Genomic DNA, 6,106 nt, shown 5'->3' on the forward strand with positions numbered 1-6,106 from the left:
GCTGTGGTTAGCATATCTGCCTTTGACGGTGAACGCCTGGGTTCGAATCCTGGCAGAAACATCAGAAAATTTTTCAGCGGTGGTTATTCCCTCCTAATGCTGGCGACATTTGTGAGGTACTTTGCCATGTAAAAACTTCTTCCCAAAGAGCTTTCGCTCTGCTGCATGCCGTTTAGACTCGGCTATAAAAAACAGGTCCCTTATCATTGAGCTTAAAATTTAATCGGACAGCACCCATTGATTTGTGGGACGTTTGCCCCTAATGGAATAACCATGGGCAAGTATACAGTTCGATGCAATAAATTTTAAATTTCTTTTAACAAATCTTCTCGACTTAAACAAAGGGAGCCTATAGATCAATCAGCATATTGTAAATTTTGCCCATGAACACTCCACTAAGGAACAGGGGCAAACTTCTCACATATCAATGAGTGCAGTCCGATTCAAGTTTAAGCTCAATGATAAGGGGCCTCCTATTCTATAGCCGAACGGAGTGACGCAGTGCGACACCACTTTGGAGAAAAGTTTTACATAGCATAGTACCTCACAAATGTTGCCAACATTAGGAGGGGAAAACCACCCCTGAAAAATTTTTCTGATGGTCGCCAAGATTCGAACCCAGGCGTTCAGCGTCATAGGCGGACATGCTTAGCTCTGCGCTACGGTGGCCACCAATTAGCATATTAGGCGGTTCTAAAAAGCATACTGGAGGATATGGAAGAAGAAATGGTAAACAGCTACTAAAATAGATAATATAATATTTTTTAGAGACAAATCGCCGCCTATAGCATAAGTTAAGCTCTCACGGAAAACCAGTTCAACATCAATGTAACAGATGCAGCCGCATCAATTGCTAATATTAATGCCAAAGAATGTCCCGTTTGTAAGGGACCACGCGACACATCGCTTGTTCATTTCCCCAACTAATTCTGCTCGACTTAAAAGTAGAGATTTCCTGGACGCATTTACCCTAGTCATAGAGTTCCTCAATCTATTGGGTTGCCCAAAAAGTAATTGCGGATTTTTCATATAGTCGGCGTTGACAAATTTTTTCACAGCTTGTGACTCTGTAATTGCATTCTTTCTTCTGTCAGTTATCAGCTGTTACTTTTAGCTTGCTTTAGAAAAAAAGTGTAAAAAATTTATATTTGATTAAAGTTCATTCTAAGTTTTATTAAAAATGCATTTATTTTCTTTTAAAAAATCCGCAATTACTTTTTGGGCAACCCAATAGGTAATAAAGAAAATCCATTAAGCAAATTAAGGATGAAGACACAACATACAACAACAGTATGTTGTGTTGTTACACAACAACCTAGCACGGGATAACTCATGTATCATACAGGCTGAAACATTGAACTCTGATATGTGTGGTGTTCATTCTTATCACGAGAACCTTAGCTGCGTGCTACTGGGTGGGTCAACAAATTTCGGATAGTGGAATGTTTGATACGCACTAGCTGAAATTGCAGTTGCGGACAATCAGCGGTATCGAGCGGAGACAATCAGCGGTATCGAGCGGAGATTGTCGGCTCCTCCTTCATAATACTGAGTGCCTATGATGTTCGATATGACAAGACGAGATATTGGCATCTTTAAATAATCAAGGGAAAAAAATGTTCCAATTTCATTGATATTCAATTTGTGTTGTTCTGCTCTTCAAACGTCCAAGCTAGGTGTGGTCATTGGGTCTAACTCCTTTGTAAACCAATTTGGTAACTTGAGTTGTTGATCATTTAAAAGGCACAATTATAAGCCCATTCGACTGATGTAAAGTTCTGTAATGACTTCCAATAATCATGCATGGTATGATGCACATCACATCATTACTTCATAATAATCCCATAAAGCCAGTCCTCCAATCTGAATTTCAGAGCATGTTTAGTTCTGAATTCTTATCTACATCTAAAATCAAAGGTATTTTCACTTGATGAATGACCTCCAGTTATACTCTGTTATGTAAATAATGATTTGTTCAAAGAACTTCAAAGTCCGATCCAGCGTATAAGAAGCTTTTATAGGGTGATTTTTTTGAGGTTAGGATTTTCATGCATTAGTATTTGACAGATCACGTGGGATTTCAGACATGGTGTCAAAGAGAAAGATGCTCAGTATGCTTTGACATTTCATCATGAATAGACTTACTAACGAGCAACGCTTGCAAATCATTGAATTTTATTACCAAAATCAGTGTTCGGTTCGAAATGTGTTCAAATTTTGACAAATTTTGTTCAGCGATGAGGCTCATTTCTGGTTGAATGGCTACGTAAATAAGCAAAATTGCCGCATTTGGAGTGAAGAGCAACCAGAAGCCGTTCAAGAACTGCCCATGCATCCCGAAAAATGCACTGTTTGGTGTGGTTTGTACGCTGGTGGAATCATTGGACCGTATTTTTTCAAAGATGCTGTTGGACGCAACGTTACGGTGAATGAACACATTTCGAACCGAACACTGATTTTGGTAATAAAATTCAATGATTTGCAAGCGTTGCTCGTTAGTAAGTCTATTCATGATGAAATGTCAAAGCATACTGAGCATCTTTCTCTTTGACACCATGTCTGAAATCCCACGTGATCTGTCAAATACTAATGCATGAAAATCCTAACCTCATAAAAATCACCCTTTACTTGTTTTGACTATAAACGATTTCTTGTAACTTACCTTCACATCAATGTGCTGTGGTCGAAAATTTTTGCATGCAAACAATACCAAAAAAAAATTCAAAACTTTTTCCTTTAATACAATGCAATTGCTATGAATTTCATTAAAGTTAAGCCTTCTCCTTTCCAAAAGTAGGTTAAATTCAGATTAAACAATTGAGTGAAAGCTTTTGCTAAACATTTACAACAACAATTACTGTTGTTGTTGATGTTGTTGTATGTGCTACTTGGTATCCTTCAGTAGTTCTTTGTGGCCAACCAAACAGAAATGTCTAGAGTTTAAAAAGTAATTTGGTTGATTAAAAGAAACCCCCGTCTATCAAGGGTTCAACAAAGCAAAACTGGCGCCTGAATAGTCACTTTATTGCCTACCAAACGTATAAAGAGATTCTTTGCTGTGCCACCAAGTCTCTGCGGAAATTTTCACACTAATTGAATAAATTTCCACAAATTGATCTTTTTTTAGGAGAAATCTCTTTAGTCGTTGGTTTCTTTTGGTTTTGTTGTGGAGAACACGCAAGGGGAAAAATGGAAGGGCATACTATTTTGTTGTGAATTTTTGCATAATTGCATTCAGAGATGCCAAAGATATAAGAAGAAAAGGCACAAAAGGTGTAAGAGCTTGTATGTGTGTTTATACGGTACCCGGTAGCATGACAATTGGAAAATTTATTTCTAGGATACAGCGACATTTGCAAAATAACACAACAAAAGAAAAAAGCATAGCAGACAGCAACACGAAAAGCCGCAATAGAATTGTAGCTTCCCCTAGAAGAAAAAAAACACCATTCACATCCGTTTTTTGGTCATATGCAAGGAGTGCAGAAAAGATGTGTTACAAAGGGTTATTTAAGGGAGACTATACATAATTAGGAGGCCACCGTAGCGCAGAGGTAAGCATGTCTGCCTATTACGCTGAACGCCTTGTTTTGAATCCTGGCGAGAACATCACAAAAAGTTTTCAGCGGTGGCTATTCCTTCCTAATGTTCATATGTGGCATGTGTCCACAGTGGCATGGGTTGCATTAATAGCCGCATCCTCTTTTCATCCTAAACTAACCTAGCACTGTGGAATAGCGAAACGGTCGGTAGGACGGCGAAAATCCTATGGCGAGATTCAGATTGTGAGAAGACGAGGCTATTACTGAAATTAAGTAGGAAGGAGGGCAGTATAGCTATTGATATCATTACGGGACACATAGGACTTCGAGCTCACTCAAGTAAAATCGGTGCGGCAAGTGCTAGAATATGTGGGAGAAATGATGAGACATTGGAGCATTTCCTATGTCTTTGAACGGCTTTCGCAGCTAACATACACCGGTACTCAGGTGGGGACACAATACTAGATATGAACCAACTTAGAGCGTGTTATAGAAAATAATTAAGGCTTTCGTAAGTAGCACGGAATTCCTAACTGAGATTTTCTTTTTCGAGTTTACTTTTTAGCATTTAGAGAGCTCAACAAGCCGACTACTGGCTTAGGCATATGTCCATAGTGACATGGGGCAGATTAATATCCACACTCTCATTTCAACCTAACCTACTTTTTATACCCACCACCGAAGGATGGGGGTATATTCATTTTGTTATTCCGTTTGCAACACATCGAAATATCCATTTCCGACCCTATAAAGTATATATATTCTTGATCAGCGTAAAAATCTAAGACGATCTAGACATGTCCGTCCGTCTCTCCGTCTGTCTGTTGAAATCATGCTACAGTCTTCAAAAATAGAGATATTGAGCTGAAATTTTGCACAGGATCTTTTTTTGCCCATAAGCAGGTTAAGTTCGAAGATGGGCATTATCGGACTATATTTTCATATAGCCCCCATATAGATCGATCCGCCGATTTAGGGTCTTAGGCCCATAAAAGCCACATTTATTATCCGATTTTGCTGGAATTTGGGACAGTGAGTTGTGTTAGGCCCTTCGACATCCTTCGTCAATATGGCTTAGATCGGTTCAGATTTGGATATAGCTGCCATATAGACCGATCCTCCGATTTAGGGTCTTAGGCCCATAAAAGCCACATTTATACTCCGATTTTGCGGAATTTTGGGACAGTGAGTTGTGTTAGGCCCCTCAATACCCTTCGTCAATTTGGTTCAGATCGGTTGAGATTTGGATATAGCTGCCATATAGACCGATCCGCCGATTTAGGGTCTTAGGCCAATAAAAGCCACATTTATCATCCGATTTTGCTGGAATTTGGGATAGTGAGTTGTGTTAGGCCCCTCGATATCCTTCGTCAATTTGGTTCAGATCGGTTCAGATTTGCATATAGCTGCCATATAGACCGATCCTCCGATTTAGGGTCTTAGGCCTATAAAAGCGACATTTATTACCCGATTTTGCTGAATTTTGGGACAGTGAGTTGTGTTAGGCCCCTCAATACCCTTCGTCAATTTGGCTCTGATCGGTTCAGATTTGGATATAGCTGCCATATAGACCGATCCTCCAATTTAGGGTCCTTGGCCCATAAAAGCCACATTTATTATCCGATTTTGCTGAAATTCAGGACAGTGAGTTAGGTTAAGCTCTTCGACTTCCTTTTACAATATGGCCCAGATCAGTCTAGATTTGAATATATCTGCCATATAGACCGATCTCTCAATATAAGGTTTTGGGTCCATAAAAGGCGCAATTATTGTCCTATTTCGCCGAAATTTGGGACAGTGAGTTGAGTTAGGCCATTTCGAAATTTTTCTGAAACTTGGGCCAAATCGGTTCAGATTTGGATTTAAAGTTTTGGCCCCATAAAAGGCTCGTTTATAATCCGATTTTACTGAAATTTTACACAGTGACTTATGTTAGGCTTTTCGAAATCCGTGTCGTATGTAGCTCAAAAAACCAATATTTTGTTATACACAATTGAACAATGAATTGTACTTATAAGTATTTGGTCCAAATCGGAACATATTTTAATATAACTGCTATGGGACAAAAGGTATAAAATTTTCACCGGATTTTGATGAAAGGTGGTTTACGTATATTCCCGAGGTGGTGGGTATCCAAAGTTCGGCCCGGTCGAACTTAACGCCTTTTTACTTGTTTATCGATAGGCAGGTAAAGTTCGGAGATGAATATAGAATTTTCTTTCGATTTAAGGTCTTATGCCATTAAAATATACATCTTTTACCCGATTTTGTTCAAATTTGCCATAGCACGATTTGCTAAGAACCTTAGCATCTCTATCGAGTGTGGTTCAGATCGTACTATGTTTGGATATAGCTGTCACATAAAAGATGTATTGGGCATAAAAGCCGTATTGATTGTCTAATTTCGTTCTAATTTGACACATCAAGTATTAGGCCTCTCGAAATCCACGCTGACTATGGTAAAGATCGGGCTATAATTGAATATAGCCCCCATATAGATCGATGCACCGATTTAAAGTCTTGGACCCATAAAAAACGCATTTACCCGATTTCGCTAATTTGGC

Source organism: Stomoxys calcitrans, chromosome 2 (genome assembly GCF_963082655.1).
Source record: "Stomoxys calcitrans chromosome 2, idStoCalc2.1, whole genome shotgun sequence".
NCBI lineage: Eukaryota > Metazoa > Arthropoda > Insecta > Diptera > Muscidae > Stomoxys > Stomoxys calcitrans.